This window comes from Cydia strobilella, chromosome Z, assembly GCF_947568885.1.
Source record: "Cydia strobilella chromosome Z, ilCydStro3.1, whole genome shotgun sequence".
Taxonomy (NCBI): Eukaryota; Metazoa; Arthropoda; class Insecta; order Lepidoptera; family Tortricidae; genus Cydia; species Cydia strobilella.
In genome coordinates this window covers 56264912-56279044 of record NC_086068.1, presented here as the reverse complement: position 1 = coordinate 56279044, position 14133 = coordinate 56264912, and the positions used below count along the sequence as shown (strand labels likewise).

Below are 14133 nucleotides of genomic sequence, written 5' to 3'. Positions count from 1 at the left end.
CCCTGTATTTTTGACAGCATCGGTTTCATGAAATAATTGCTCTATACGAGTTCTTTAGAAATAGGTGTTCTTTGGCTTCACATCATACTTGGGAGCAAGAATGTGACCAAAATTTTGGAGAAAAAAAAAGCGAAGCGATTTAGTTGAAATTGAGTTTATACTTAGTTTGAGTCTCGGACAAGGACCCAGGATAGTTTTTTTACCTGAAATCATTCCATAAGGGGGTGAAAAGGAGGAGGGAGTGGAAAGTATATATAAAAAATAAAATAAGCTATCTAAATTACTGACGAAGTCGCGGGTAAAAGCTAGTTTAATATAAAAACTTAATTTTTTCGTTAGCCCCCTCTTAACACCAATCTAATCTGAACCTTAAGTCTTAAGCATAAAGTTCAAATTGGCAGTTTGTAAGATAGTACGGACTCCGTGCACAGATAAGACCATAGGTCCCTAATTAACTCCCATGTTCATTGTTTTATCGGAATCTTTGGCTAATTGTGCTGGCGAATTATATTTTTAATTAAGTTCAGGCTTCATTTTTATAAACCACTTGGTCACGGTTTTCTGTTACCAATAGGGGATATTACTGCAATGTTCTGCCACCAGAGTGCAGCACTAGCCTTTTTAGTAAACCATAGAGTTACGCGAAACTCTGCTAATGGGGCGCCACTCCCACAATCTGAGGGTCTATCGTGAAACAAGAAAAATCGAAATTTCGTTATCTAACATCTCTGTCACTTGCATATTCGAGCGATAAAGAGGCAGATAGCGAAATTTCGGATTCGCGTTTTCCGGTAGGTCCTCTGTAAACAAACCGCCTTGATGCATCAATGTCATATTTTATTATCTCTGAAAACTTGTCGAAAACCTGTTAAAGGTACAGTATGTATAAGTTACTCTATGGTTTACTAAAAAGGCTAGTGCTGCACTCTGGTGGCAGAACTTCCTAAAGTATATAGCTTGCTAACGAAATGGATATTATAGGTACCCTAAATACATTATCCTCCCTATACCACTCGGTTAAAAACCAAATCACTCTTACATCATTCAAAGTATTCAAACAAAACCCAATACATTCCATGTTATTCCAATCCCTCACTATTTGCTAGCGAGTCATACAATACATTCACTAAATCAAAGATAGATATAACTCCGTAATAGATGGATACAGTCTAAGGAAAAAACGTGCCTCGAAAATCACGAAAATTTGATTCTCGATCAGATGGCGCCACTAGTTTTGGCCTACACTCGTATAGAGGGCGTTGACTGTTTCGTTTGTTATTTATAATTTTAACGCATACCAGTGAAAGAACATGGGTCAAAATCATATAAAAATAATTAATGCAAATAAAAAAATCATTTATCCATATTTAAATACATTTTATCGTATTTTTATAAATATTTATTTTTAGTTTTAAAGTGTGTCGACAGATGGCAGTGAATTTACTGGGGTTACAAAATTTACTATGACAGTACCGCTCTAGTATAAGTTACTCTATGCTAAATTCTATTCTGTTAGATGTAGACATCGCGACCCCGAAGGCTCTGCCATTTTGTAAAAAATCAAAAAAAAAAAAACATATTATAAATAAAATTTCACGAGCATCTGTTGAAAGTTCCGACTGTTCCGAGCTGTATATTTTTTTTAGTCCGTCTGTACCGGCCTACTGACTATCAGTCCGCTGGACGATATCGGCCTGTCAGTAAGAACATAAAATGGACAGTTCCGAACAACTGACAGGCCGATATCGTCCGGCGGACTGATAGTCAGTGGGCCCCTTTACGGTAAACGTATCTCGCCTCCAGTCGGTAAGCAACTATAATACACGACAAATCCATGGGCCCATTATCTATACCCTACGACAGCTGCGCTCACCCCTCTCGCTCTAACGCGTGCATTTATGTGTTTCGTCTCGCTCGCGTCATCCGGTGCATGGTATCGATTTATGCGCTTGCGACTATTGTGGAGATGGGATTGCTAGATCTGTGGTAATGCTATTAAAACATAGGAAACTTGTTAAAATACCTAGATTATTTATTAATAGCTCGAATAAAAACAGTAGAATCCGCATATAATGACGTCGAATGGAAGTGACAAACGCGTCATACTAAGCGGATGTCATATAAAGCATAGTGGATTAACTTCTTATTTTTGTTAATTTTTTCAAATTAATCTCAAATTCCTTTGTGAGAGATGAGTTTTATTAACCTTGTACCAATTATCAACTTGTCACTGAGAATTAACACTAACACAACTTATACCACGCACGCACCAAACGTCCTCGCAGGGAGTCGTGGGGACGACCACGAAAACCATCGAATGTTTGCGCTATTAAAAGAATAATGCAATAAAGCTAATGCTATCAAACGTTGATGATGATGATCAAGTAAGTTCATTAAAAAGTGTAAAAGCTCTTTGGAATGACACAGCCGGCTAGTATATAGCGTTAACTTTAAAAATATGTAAAAAAATCTACAGATGTAGTGCATAATTGTTTTCTATCGTATTTTCTTGGAAAATTTCGTATTTGTCATGCTACTTCAGTTAACCTCAGTACTTTTTGTACCGAGACTGAATGTAATAGCAAGACACGTTCGTACGTTTCCGTGAAAATACGATGGAAAATAATTATACACTACAGCAGTATCAGTCAGCTTTTCGAACTACAAATATTGTATTGTTTAGACTTCATAATTTTACCGTTAAAAATAAACAAACCATAAACCCGCATAAGTTTTTTAAAGGACGCGAGGGCAAAGAACGCTAACGGAACTGGCGCCATCTATCGGTAATGGCATTTTAATGACGGGTAAAGAATTAATGGGTAAGAGGCGATCGGGAAATGGGCATTGTGTTTATAACTTCATTAGAGTCATACTAGTTTGTCAAGCGTTGTCAGTAGAAAATGCGCTAAATTTAAAATTTTGTAGGGGTGTTTGACTCTTCGTGCCTTTTTAGGGTTCCGTACCCAAAGGGTGAAATTGGGACCCTATTACTAAAACTCCTCCTCCTCTATCCGTCTGTCTCTCTGTCACCAGGCTACAGTATCTCGTGAACCGTGTTAGTTAAACAGTTGAAATTTTAACAGAGTATGTATTTCTGTTGTCGCTATAACAACAAATACTAAAAAGTGCGGAACCCTCGGTGGGCGAGTCCGACTCGCACTTGTCCGGTTTCTGAAATTAAACACCGGATGCCCTATCGTTACGGAATATGGTACTTGACTGTCATCATCTTCCTCGCGTTGTCCCGGCATTTTGCCACGGCTCCATGGGAGCCTGGGGTCCGCTTGGCAACTAATCCCAAGAATTGGCGTAGGCACTAGTTTTTACGAAAGCGACTGCCATCTGACCGTCCAACCCAGAGGGGAAACTAGGCCTTGTCGGGATTAGTCCGGTTTCCTCACGATGTTTTCCTTCACCGAAAAGCGACTGGTAAATATCAAATGATATTTCGTACATAAGTTCCGAATAACTCATTGGTACGAGCCGGGGTTTGAACCCGCGACCTCCGGATTGCAAGTCGCACGCTCTTACCGCTAGGCCACCAGCGCTCTATGGTACTTGACTGTATTTAAAATAAATAATTTCACACCATGCATGAAATAAAGCACCAGACAATTATTGGAAAAACATAGATAGCAGTTATTTTTAAACACAAGTTCTATTTAATAAATCGGATAGAAATAAAAACGTAGGTGAGTTGGCCGTGACGTCATTGTCTAATGTTTCATATAAATTACATATTAGCAAATCGTTGTGACAGATCTAAAAAAGAAACTGATTTTACTAGTAGGAGAATACCCTATTCAGACACCCTGTATATAAGATAAGATAATATTTATTCATTAAAAACTTATGTTAATTGGTTTTATACAATGGTAAATATACAATTTATACGTAAATAGGTACTAGTACATTCATAGATTCAACTCAAAATAGGTACAGGTTAAGTTAAAAACTTTAATACCGAACAATTTGTATTTTCTGTCGCTCATGGAAATTTGATAACAATAAACAGTGTGTGTGTTGAGTAAACATTTACTTGTATCTTCGGTATGCACTTCTTGTAGGTCAATGTATCAGGGTAAATGCTTACCAGACATAATGGTTATTTATAATAACAATAAACTAAGTGACTATGACTAATCTTCTACAAAAGAGTGTGAATTTATCGCACGGTAAGGGGTCATATTCTTTACCTATATTCGCAAAGAAACTGTTTGCTGTATTGACTGTCTGCCGAGCGTCTATAGCGTCAGCTATAAGCGCTTGAGACGTCGACCTCGTATTACTCATACTTGTTACGGTTTTGATGACTTTCCATAATTTCTTTTTATCGTGTCCTGCTTTTATTATTTCTGTTTTGTCATGTTGTCGTTTTAGCTTTTTCAACAGATTATTACAAAAATTTCGATAACGTTGGTATGTTGTTTTAAGTATTGCGTTACTTGGAGTTTTTGCCAGTTTTTTATGGATTCTGTTACGGTTCCTAATGCATCGTAACAATCCAGGAGTTATCCGTGGTTTAATAGTTTTCATTTTGCGGGACATTCTTTTAGTCACCGTGTTATTTTCTATAATTCGCGTTAAGGATGAGACTAAGTATTCCATGGCGTCATTGGCATCTGTCGCTTGGTAAATAGGAGTCATATCAAGATTTTCTAAGTCACGGGTAACTGACGTATTGTCCAGCTTGGATATAATGACTTGACTAGGGGCTTTTAGGTAGTACTGTGGTATACATAGCAACAATGAACTGTGGTTAGTTAGGCTACTATTGAGCACTAAAGTTTTTAAGGCAAGTTTAGACTTAGCAAAGACATGATCAAGACAGTTTTTTTCTCTAGTTGGTCGGAGGTGAGAAGGAAGATATCCAAGAAAAGCAAATTGAGTCAAGTATTCAAATGAGTTTCGATCTTGGTTGCCGTTTTTGATATCAATGTTCAAATCTCCCATAACAAAGACATTTTTGTATGTCTATAGCTGCGATAAAATTTTATTTAGGGACAAAAGAAAATTATTTATGTTTTTTTTCGAGGGAGAGCGATAAATGCCTACCAAGGCCGTATCAGTTCCTATTTTTAATATTAAGCAGTTTGCGTCGAAAAATATATCGGGCTCTTCCACAGTTACATTATTAATATTTTCTTTAATGTAGAATACGACACCGTCATTTTGCAACACGTTGGTTATTAAGCTTACTTATGAATTATAGCTGTTAATTTGAGGGATCGTTTGGTTGGAGGTTATCCAGCACTCTGTCAATACAATGATATCAACGTCAGAATTTATTAAGCTTAGTAAAGTGTAGAGTCCATTGAAATTACTGTTTAGGCTTCTAATATTTTGTAAAAGTACTTTTAAATTTGAACCGTATGTGTTGACAAGCGACGAGCATTTAACTGGGTCGCACCCTAGTGATTCATACTCACACGAGCCTTCAATAGCATCAAGTAAGGCGTTGGTTGCGTTATCCATTTTTGTTGATATGTGCAGCAGATGACGTTAAATAGCGCCCTCATAATCAATGGAGTTTAAATATCTAATTTGCGCATTTTTCTTAGCTGGGCACTGGTCGCCTCCGGTTGTATGATTGGACGGCTTTTTAAAGCGCATACACGTAGCACATTTGGCGGGTTCGGCTCGTTTTGGACACTCCTTAAAACTATGGCCTGATGACCCGCAATGTCCACAAGTAGGTTCTGTATCTTTGCAGTATTTAGCCGAATGGCCGTATAAATGGCAAACATAACAACGGGTCAGGAGTGTAAAATCTCGTATTGGGCAAGATGTCCAATTGATAAAAATGCGTCGTATGAGCATTCGTAGTTGCAGGTAGATAAGTCCTTTTTTCCTGATTTATGACTAAGTTTTACTGCGCTCATAAATATATCCCTAGTGAGATTTGGCTGTAGGTCTGCAACGTTTTGTTCAAAAATACAATCGAAAACTTCCTTTTCGGATTATCTTCGGTCTCCTTTTGGTGGTCTTCTACTTTGAGTCCCGATTGCTGAAGCTGCTGAGATGCTTTAAGCTTTTCAAGGTCATCCTTTCCATCGGTGCTGATTATGACGCCACCGTTCTTTTTTTTCTCATGCCACGAACGTGAAGTTTCAGGGTCTCGGGCTTGATTATGTTTTGAATCAGGTTTTTGGTATCCTCACTGGATTTTTCTTTTTCGGCAGGGTAAATTACGATGCTACTAGACTTGGTAGGCACGACAACCGAACTTTTCCTGGTCCTAACCATGTCTGCGAACGATTGTTTTTCTTCGGTTGTTGCTTTAGCTTGCATGTACTGCTTGAGTTCTTGTAGTTGGGTGCTGATGTTTTTTTCCTGAGACAAGGTATTCACCATAGCTTGGTAAAATAAACAATTCTGCTTGACTGCTTGGTATTGTACAGCCAATTGCGAGATTCCTCCCAATACGCTCTTTATTCTCAGTTTTTGGTCTGAGTTTAATTTGCCATCATTTGCAATGGTGCAAATTTCGCTAAGGCGCTTTTCAATTTCGGAAATCCATTTCTGGATATCAGCGGTTGATACTACATCAGGGGCCTCGGCTGGTGCTACGGCTACTGGGGTTCCTTGGGCACTTTCCATAGCTGGTCTTCCTTCTGGAGGGGGGCTTCGCAGAGTCCGTGAACTTCTATTAAAAGCGTCCTTACCACTCATCACTGTGTTTTTAAGATTGTACCCATTACACAATCGGTATGATTCACACGTCGATTCACAGTTTTATGAAAAGTGCTGACACTAATTTGACACAGTTAGTATTTTATTGTTATGATTAAATAAATACACATTTTCGCAATGGACACGACCGCCGGCAATATGCTCAAACCTTTTATAATCTGTGCCTACACTGGGCGAAAGCTAGAAAAAAGCATGCGAAATCAAATCTCAATGCAATGAAAACTTTGAAAGAATACTTGGATACTAGTTGAGCGCCCTGCTGCGCTCACCAAGAAATTTGAGGTCATAAAGATAATTTCTCTAAAGTTAATTGTGACGTTAATTTGAACGTAGAACTTTAATTGGATAACGTTAATGCTACATTGACGTGAAGTTTAAAATGAGAAATATTTTTGAATGGGGTTGGCCGGTCGAAATAATTAGCAGATGGCGCCAGCATAGCTTGCCCTGTCACAACACAATCCCTAGAATTGTGTCAATTTTTTGTTTTTTTAATGCCCTGGATGCCAGCCCTTTAAGCCAAATCTCATAGAAAAAGGGGCAAGCTATGATGGCGCCATCTCTGCAAACCTTTGACAGTTGCCAACCCCATTATGCTAGGTAATTTTGTATAGGTACATACATAGGTAGTAGGTAGGTATATAAATATATTTTTTTTTATTTTTACTCAAAGTTTCTCCATTATTAAACTTACTGCATTGTTTTAGATCTTTAACAAGCCAAAAAAATTATTATAATTACATTTCACCAAGGCCCAAAAAATAGAAATTTTATTACATTCTACTTTATACAAAAAGTTAGTCAGTTTTTTTTAACACAGAATATTAACCAAAACGCATACACACGACACATTCAATAAACATGTGCGTGTTTTCACCACGTGCACACCAGATGCCGCCACTCCAACTTTTTGCACCGTAATCCTGTGAGAACCCATCTGCCAACTTAACTTTACCGTCCGTTGAGCTTCCGCGTGTACATATTTACCTGCTGATACACCCAAATCGACAGGAAATATAACGTGGTAATGCGTGAGCAAATACAAACTTAACTTTGCCATCGAAATGGACTAATTACCTCTCAATAATTTCAAATTGACGGCAAATGTAAATAAATTGGTAATTATAGACTTTTGACAAAGATACGTTTGCTGTTATTCTCGTGTGTCGTATAGGATTTTGTTAGTAGTTGATCTTTTAGTGCTGCAAATGTATTGATTGATGTTTAGCCAAATTTAGCTTAATTTTAAAGGTAACAGTGTTGTTTTTGGGAGATTATGAATTTAATGATGTAACGGATGTTGGTCGGATGTTGGTGCAATGTAGATTTTTTTACGTATTTATAAGAAATATTTGTGGTACTTGTGGTAGGTATTTAAAATCTAATTATTACAGGCTAGTATGTAATGTAGCCAACGATTTACCCGTAGCTTTATGTGGTAACCTTGTATTAAAATAATGTATTAAAAAAATATGTACATATAAAAATGTACGCAGGTTTGCTAACAGTTTTGCTGACTGTAATTGTCTTAATGCAAACCAATGGGAAATTCATTGATTTCTAACCCCACAGCCTTATTAGTGAATAGTCATACTTATAAGGCAGCCTATTGGCCAATAGAAGCCTAATTCAGTAAGGGCAAAAATCCACTAGAGCCGTCAAGTCTACACGTCATTTAAGACCTAGATTGAATATAAAAGCCGTATTAGAGACTGTGTGTTATAGCTTTGCCGAGAGTCGAACGAAGCGAATGTATTCCAGTCTCTGTCACTAATAGGGAGCGTGCATTAGCCCACATTTTTGGCGCGAGGGGTTTTATGCTTCCGACGTAACCCACAAGATGGCAGATGTCTAATAGGCTATTTGACTGTATTTAAAATAAATTATTTAACACCATGCATGAAATAAAGCACCAAAGGATTAATAGAGAAACGTAGACAGCAGTTATTTTTAGACACAATTTCTATTTTAAAACCCATATAAAACTATAATGAGTAGGTAATTTGATTGTGACGTGACATGCTAGTGTTTCATATAAATTCCATAGTAGCAAAATCGTTTTGACAGTTCGAAAAAAGAAACATAGGTAAGATACCTATGTTTCTTTTTTCGAACTGTTTTATAGTTTTATATGGATTTAAAATAGAAATTGTGTAAAAATAACTGCTGTTTACGTTTCTCTGTTAATCTTCTGGTGCTTTATTTCATGCATGGTGTAAAATAATTTATTTTACATGTATTCAAATACCCAATTGTGTAAATGACATATAAATAATAGGTGTAAATAGTCTTATTTCATAGTTGTTTCGACCTAAAGTTGGATGAAGTAACCAGTCGACTACGCTCGGCGGCCATTTTATTTCGCATAAGCATTCACATGTCACCACATAATTGGCCCGAAGCGTGATTGGCCTCGTTCGGTCCTATTTCCCTAAATGACAGACGCAAATACTTCCTAGGACCGTTAGCCTGCTATATTTGGATGCGGGATCTGATCTAGCTTTATAGAAAACTGTATTGAGAGCTAGATGCACTAAACGTAATGAGGCTACCGTTTTTGTGCTCACCAGTTGGCGCTGCTGTAGATGTACGCCCAGAAAAACAAATCTCAAAATTCTTCTATGCTTATTTTTATAAAATCAATACGTTCTAATATACACAAAGGTATTGTAACGTCTACATGTGCAATTTTTCAACCTGTTTAATTTTGCATATATTTTAGTTGGCACTTTTTATAAACCACTAACATTTATTGAGCTATATCTACTGTTTACCATGATTAATCAAAGATGGATAAATATTTACCACAATTATGAGTAAGGCGTGAAAATTCTCGATATAATAGCTTGAAACCCCCCAAACTTCTATGCATTTGACATTTTGAAAGACCTCCATCTACATTAGCGCCCCTAGCGGCGAAATTAAACGCGATAGCCCTCATTGGATATTCTAGTTTTAGGGGAATGAAACATATCGTCTTTATCTCGTTGTCCCGGCTTTTGCCACGGATCATTTGAGCCTGGGATCCGCTTGGCAACTAATCCCGAGAATAGGCGTAGGCACTAGTTTTTACGAATGCGACTGCCATATGACCTTCCAACCCGGAGGGGAAACTAAACCTTATTAGGATTAGTCCGGTTTCCTCACGATGTTTTCCTTCACCGAAACGCGACTAGTAAATATCAAATGATATTTCGTACATAAGTTCCGACAAACTTATTGGTACGAGCCGGGTTTCGAACCCGCGACCTCCGTATTGAAAGTCGCACACTCTTACCGCTAGGCCATCAGCGCTTTTTTAGGGGAATGAGATCACGATTAAATTGTAAATAAATAAATAAACATTCTTACACAGATTGACTAAGTACCACAGTAAGTTCAAGAAGGCTTGTGTTGTGGGTACTCAGACAACGATATATATAATATACAAATACATAAATACATAGAAAACATCCATAACTCAGGAACAAATATCTGTGCTCATCACACAAATACATGCCGTTACTGGGATTCGATCCCAGGACTATCGGCTTCACAGGCAGGGTCACTAGTGTCAATACCCACTAAAAACCGGACAAGTGCGATTTGGACTCGCCCACCGAGGGTTCCATACTTTTTAGTATTTGACGTTATAGCGGCAACAAAAACACATCATCTGTGAAAATTTCAACTTTCTAGCTATCACGGTTCATGAGATACAGCTAATATTTATTTATTTAAAAAGACACGCCAAGACATAGTCAACTCCAAATGTGTGAAATAGTTTCAGTTTTTACTTTTACCTAGGTACTGTTTTGCTAGTGTTAAACATTACCACACCCAAAACTCCGGGGTATAATCATAAAACAGTGTGTATAGTCTGCGCCGAAATTTCAAGCATATAAACATGTCTTATTACTTACTAATGTGGAATGTTGAAATTCCCATAACCCTTGAAGTGGCAGGAACCGGCACCCGGACTATTTACGTCATTTAAATTTGGAATTTGATTAATTAAATAAAATAAAATCGAAATTCCTTCAACTTCAAAATGACGTATGCCACTTGAAAGGATAAGTATTGATATTCGGAAATCGAGTATTTCACTTAGTTTTCCTGCCGATCGACGCCGTAAACCGCCGTTTCCGGCGCGGCGCGTCAGATCTGGCAATTAAACCGATTATAGTATTTATTCTAGGCCCGCGGAAACGCAGGCAAGCTTTTTGTTGAGGTTCACACAGTAGGTCTTGTGTCTTGACATTTAAAACAAATAAAAACTGATTTTGCAACTTTAACTATACTCTGGCAAACCCACATTGTCAGTAAAAAAGGCGCGAAATTTGAATGATCTATGGGAAATTTTTTCGCGTCTACATTTTTTCAATCCACCTTTTTCTACTGACGGAAATTTTAAGTGTTCCGTCCAAACTCTGGACACAAGGGCCTGACACTCTTTGATAGAGAAAGATAGTCATATTGCGATTCCTATAAGAGGAAAGAGAAAATAGTGGCATGCTTTGTCCTTATCACCGACCGGGTGGCATCATAGGTAGGAGGCGATGGCGAAATACCGAAATTTATAAGTGAAAGAGAAAAAATCCTATGCTGCCCAAATTTTATATGAATATTCTCTCTTACCCTCCGTCGCTTGGTGGCGCGTCTATAACTACTTGTATATACTATGTCTATGTTTGGACAGAATAGCATGGCGGTCTTTGGTGTCGGAGGCCAAGATCCACCTCGGGTCGTTGCGCCACAGCAGTAAGTAAGTAAGTAAGTACAAAACTTTGTACACGGAACACTTACGGGATCACTTCGATCATGCAAATCGGTTAAATGCGTATTTAAAATTTGCCTTCTTATTAGTAAAATGTTGACAGATTGGTGGCCGCTTTCGGATGAAAGAAGCGCCTGGCGTTCATTGGCTCGTTGTGCGGATGACGTTCGAAAAATCGAGGGCGACTTGGATGAGACTAGCCCAGGACCGGGATAAGTGGTGTACACGAAGTTCTGCTTATGCTCAGCAGTGGGCGACTGAAGGCTAGAATAATGAAAACTATTTTAAAACTAACTTTGCTCTAAATAGCTGGAACCCGATTAAACCTAATAACAAACCAGCATTATTACTTTACCATAATCAGTGGTCATACGCCATGCGACCTTGCGTCTCCTATTTAGTACTGACTATTATATGCGTCATTATTTCATGATTTCGAAGCTTGGGTGTTATATGATAATATTCTAAGAGCGTTTTCACATTGTCCGATCCGATATCGGATGTAGGATCCGACATCGGCTTAGTCAGGCCGCGGGGGCGCGCCCGGGCGCCGTCTTTAGCGGTCACGCACACAACAATAAGCATTATGCCTACACACACATGGCTGAATTTATCGGAAGCACCTTTCCGATATCGGATGTCGGAAGGCGCCTATGACAAAAATCAACCATGAGTCTGTGCGAGGTAACTTCCTATGACATTTAAAATATTAGGCTTATAAGGTACAGTAGGCCGAGCACATGATTGACGCGACAGTATCTTGCGGCGAGATAGACTACCCGTCTTCTACTAACTGTATGAATTATATTAACTATGACAAAAATCAACCATGAGTCTGTGCGAGGTAACTTCCTATGACATTTAAAATATTAGGCTTATAAGGTACAGTAGGCCGAGCACATGATTGACGCGACAGTATCTTGCGGCGAGATAGACTACCCGTCTTCTACTAACTGTATGAATTAAAGGGGGACGGGTAGTCTATGTCGCGGCGAGATACTCTCGCGCCAATCATGTGCTAGCCCGGCAGTACAGACTAAGGATATGGTAGGCATGTCACCTGTCAATTTTTCGAGTCTAATACCCCATGCGGGACAATGGCTCTGATAGTAGGGCCGTCACATAATCAAGGGCACTTCCTAGTACCGTCAGTATCACAAGCTGTAAAAAGTAATGAAATAAATTCATTTGTATTTGTATTTTGTAAGTAATCAGATTACACGTTTGTCCAATAGACAAAGAGATGTATCATCCATTCAGAGCCCGGAATTTTCGTGGCAAAATAAAAGACCGCTCATTGTTAACTGACATTTCGTAAACCGTATTACCAAGATATAAGCACAGGGCGGACACGCTATACATCAAAAATTCCTTGCGTTTCTATGTGTGAACGGCACGTCTGTACACGCGTCATGCGTCATAGTGTGAGTAAGTTGCTTAAAAATAGTAGTGAGCGGCCGGCAAACGGCCGTCAATCTACCATTGCGGGGCGAGGTAATTCGAGTCGGGGCGGGGCGGTGCGTGGCCCTTCTGTATGACAACAGTCAGTTAAGTGTACAAGTACTTAAATTACTACGTTGACTACGCTCTGATTACTGGCATGACAGTGATTATGATTACAGTAATCGGGAGATTGGCCTTGGCCGTGTGTTACTTACAATGGATTGCACCATGCATAACGTAAATACAGGAGGCGAAAACGTGTTATTAACATTTTTAGGGTTCCGTACCCAAAGGTTAAAAACGGGACTGTCTGTCACCACAGGCTTCTCATGAACCATTGAAATTTTCACAGATGATGTATTTCTGTTGCCGTTGTAACAACAAATACTAAAACGTACGGAATCCTCGGTGCGCGAGTCCGACTCGCACTTGGCCGGTTTCATTTTTTTTTCTTTTCGTTGTCTTGTTTCTGACCACTGTGTCACGCGTGTGTTTCCGTCTTTTATTAAATAAATAAAAAAAGTCGAGTGCTCTCGCATGTCTTTCTAGCTGTAGATTATATTTAAAAAAATCAAAACTAACTATCATCTCGTACAGAAAGCTACACTCCGTCACATTTTTTTGGGAAAAAAAACAAGACAACGAATATAATTTTGACCCGTTAAATCTAGTTTTCGCTGGTGGGATAAGAGGACATTCTGAATTTGCAAATAAATTAGTTTAGATAATTATCAAAATTAATTAATGATTGGCAGAGTAATCGCGTAACTAACGTACATAATACATACATACGAATTGATAACCTTTCTTTTGTTTATTGAAATTGGATAAAAAACTCACGGAATTTATAATTTCCATGGGAAAATTGGAAAATCGACCTTTCGCGTCTACTGTGTATTCAAATTTCGTATAAAGATACGTTTAAAGTGATAAACATGAAGCAATTTACCAATTTTGTACGAGTAATATGTATTTAATTTTCCTTTACTTGTTCCTAGATTCCTAAGTAGATAGTAAAAGTCGCAGAGACAAACTGTATACAAAAATCACAGAATAGATCCGACTGGCTTACTCTGGAGGAGGCCTTTACCTGAGAGGGGGGGGGGGGGGGTTCTTGCTTAATAATTATAATTTATTAAAAAATAATATATAACAATAAGTCACCAAAGATTTACCTAAAACTGACTATTAGAAAAATAAATATATTTATAATCGGGTCTATCGCGAATTTATTTTGT

The 14133-nt window shown here is 38.3% G+C and overlaps 1 protein-coding gene and 1 pseudogene across 1 annotated transcript in view; one reads left to right on the top strand and one right to left on the bottom strand.

The window, feature by feature from the left end:
- Positions 1–14133, top strand: part of LOC134755221 (neurogenic locus Notch protein) — a 169613-nt gene that overhangs the window by 21520 nt on the left and 133960 nt on the right. The gene's annotated exons all lie outside the window — the stretch shown is intronic.
- LOC134755178 (uncharacterized) lies at positions 5451–6683 on the bottom strand (annotated as a pseudogene).